The sequence below is a fragment of the Rhagoletis pomonella genome, unplaced genomic scaffold (assembly GCF_013731165.1).
Source record: "Rhagoletis pomonella isolate Grant_MI unplaced genomic scaffold, Rhpom_1.0 Rhpom_scaffold_00008, whole genome shotgun sequence".
NCBI classification, from domain to species: Eukaryota; Metazoa; Arthropoda; class Insecta; order Diptera; family Tephritidae; genus Rhagoletis; species Rhagoletis pomonella.
Genome location: NW_023458562.1, coordinates 41,315,341 through 41,318,735, shown reverse-complemented (window position 1 = coordinate 41,318,735; position 3,395 = coordinate 41,315,341).

Sequence of the window (3,395 nt, the reverse complement as noted above, 5' to 3'; positions counted from 1 at the left end):
TTTTTAAAGTTTTTAACCAACTTCAAAAAAAGGAGAAAGGTTATCAATTCGTGGGAATGTTTTTTTTTTATTAGGTATCAGATTTCTATAATTTTTTTTTAAAGGTTCCCATATTAATATGGTTTAAATCCGATCATCGGATCATGAAGAAATTATATATTACTAGCTTATACCCGCGGGTTTCACCCCGCGCTTTTATACAAATAGGAAAAATAATTTAATGATGTTAGATTTTATTTCTGTGCCGATTTCGTTATTGCTCGTTATTTTCTAAGCGAGTTAAGGTATTTATGCCGTTTAGAACTATGAAATTATAAAATCTCCTCTCTCCTCACTCTAAGTTTACCTTAAAAGGTTTCCAGGTATACGACGCGTGAACGTGAAACCTTCTTGGAGGTGCCACGGCGAGTTCTAATATTTCCAACTCAAATTTAGTAACCTGGCCTTGATAAAATACCACTTCTCATTACTGTAGTAAATGCCTCAAGAGAGCTTTAGATTATAAGGTGGAACCCGGCTCTCCCTTTTCCATTTAATGAAATTTATTCTGTCTTCCACAAACACTTCCAGGGATATGTGGCAAGAAAAAGTAAATTTGTACTGGAAGTGCCACGCCCCTTTTTCTTATAAACCTAATCTTCTTCCATGAATTTAGAATTTATTTTACATACCCCAGTACCAAGTCCCAGTACTCTACCATAAACACCTCCAGATATAAAATACGTGGAAAACTTCATGGTGTGGTAGAGCCCTCAAAATGACACACAATTCTGACTTTTTTACTTTTTTCTCAACATGTGTAAAATTACGCAAATTTCGATACCTCTTGCGATAGTGTAGCTCAAAAAATTTTTTTGACGGGACACCCTAATGTACACTGCCGGAACAAAGTATTGGCACAGAAAATTTTTCCAAATATATGCAACAATTTGTGTTCTAATATTCTACGCAAATTTTCTATACAAATATGGTTCATTCTTCAACAAAAAAACATAAAAATATAATTCCTAAACTTTGTGCAAAACTCGCGAAAACTCAGGAAATTTTCATCAAAATTTTCAACTTTTTAATCCGATTTTTTATAATTTTTTTGAGTATGCAGTATTGCAGCCCATTAAATTCTAGTAAAAAAAATGCACGTTCGGAGTTAGTCAAAAATCGCGTTGGTTTTTAAAATTATTTTTTTTTTATTGAAGGTGTTGCATTTTTTTCGTATAAAGTATTTTCGAAAAAAAAAAATTTTATAGAAGAGACTGCGTGAAAAAAATTGGCAAAAATCAACGGTAATTCCTAGCTACTTAAAACTTGCACTTTATTATAATAAAATTGATTGGGCTATAAATCTGCATACTCAAATTCAAATAATTCTAAAAACTCTGATTAAAACGTTGAAAAATTTCATGAAAATTTGCTGAATTTTCGAGAGTTTTGCACAAAGTTTAGGAATTATATTTTTGTGTTTTTTGTTGTTGAATGAACCATATTTTTATACAAAATTGGCGGAAAAATATTAGAATAAAAATTGTTGCATATATTGTGAAAAATTTCCTGTGCCAATACTTTGTTCCGGCAGTGTATATTTTAATTATATATTAATTTAGAATTGAATTTTTACTTAAAAGCCAACATTATTAGTTAAGAATATGCCGACGGACTTTGCGGTTTTATGCATATAACAAGTGCAATTTATAAAATATAGCGTTAATTTTTTTTTAATTTTGGTTGCAAACGGTCTTGCGCATTTTATTATACAAAAAATTCACGTCCGCCGCGCTAGCTGACCCACTTCTCCAAAAAATTATAAAAATTACTCAGGAATTAGGTGCAATTTAGGGCCTCCAAAATTAATTTAAGTGCTCACTCGGTTTCCGAGAAAATTGCGTGACCCACCCACTAAACTTCGTCGAACACTGTTAATTATTATTCAGGAATTAGGTGCAATTTAGGTGCAAAGTTTGCAATTTTCTCGGAAACCGAGTGAGCACTTAAATTAATTTTGGAGGCCCTAAATTACATCTAATTCCTGAGTAATTTTTATCATTTTTTGTAGAAGTGGGTCAGCTAGAGCGACGGACGTAAGAAATTCCCTTTTATATGGTAAAAAGTGCAAAAAGCAGTCAGCAATTAAAAATCGTTAAAAATCAACGCGATTTGTTAGCCGCTTAAAAGTTACACTTGTTTCATGTCAAACTTCTTTCTCAGAAGTGCTAGAATTTTTTTCAGTACACAATTTTATAGCGTTTTCGTTTCTACCAAAGAAAGGTTACCCTCTCCTTGCCTTCTACGCAGAAATACAAAGAAGAGGGCAATGAGAAGGCAACATTTTTTGTAGAAACGAAAGCGCCATTAGTCTAATAATGTGCAAGTTTACTTTCGCTAAGGTGTTGCGGGTTTCTTCCATATACAAATAAATTGTGTTTATTCGTTATATTGAAGCGAATGCGACAAAAACAAATTCTAAAAAATCAACGATAATTTTTAGCCAATTGAAACTTGCACATTATTAAGACTAAAATTGAATGGGCATAAAACTGTGTATACAAAAAAAATTTTAGCACTTCTGAGAAAAAAGTTTGGAATTTGGGTGAACATTTTTTTCATTTTTTTGTAGTTTTTTAAAGTTTTTAACCAACTTCAAAAAAAGGAGAAAGGTTATCAATTCGTGGGAATGTTTTTTTTTTATTAGGTATCAGATTTCTATAATTTTTTTTTAAAGGTTCCCATATTAATATGGTTTAAATCCGATCATCGGATCATGAAGAAATTATATATTACTAGCTTATACCCGCGGGTTTCACCCCGCGCTTTTATACAAATAGGAAAAATAATTTAATGATGTTAGATTTTATTTCTGTGCCGATTTCGTTATTGCTCGTTATTTTCTAAGCGAGTTAAGGTATTTATGCCGTTTAGAACTATGAAATTATAAAATCTCCTCTCTCCTCACTCTAAGTTTACCTTAAAAGGTTTCCAGGTATACGACGCGTGAACGTGAAACCTTCTTGGAGGTGCCACGGCGAGTTCTAATATTTCCAACTCAAATTTAGTAACCTGGCCTTGATAAAATACCACTTCTCATTACTGTAGTAAATGCCTCAAGAGAGCTTTAGATTATAAGGTGGAACCCGGCTCTCCCTTTTCCATTTAATGAAATTTATTCTGTCTTCCACAAACACTTCCAGGGATATGTGGCAAGAAAAAGTAAATTTGTACTGGAAGTGCCACGCCCCTTTTTCTTATAAACCTAATCTTCTTCCATGAATTTAGAATTTATTTTACATACCCCAGTACCAAGTCCCAGTACTCTACCATAAACACCTCCAGATATAAAATACGTGGAAAACTTCATGGTGTGGTAGAGCCCTCAAAATGACACACAATTCTGACTTTTTTAC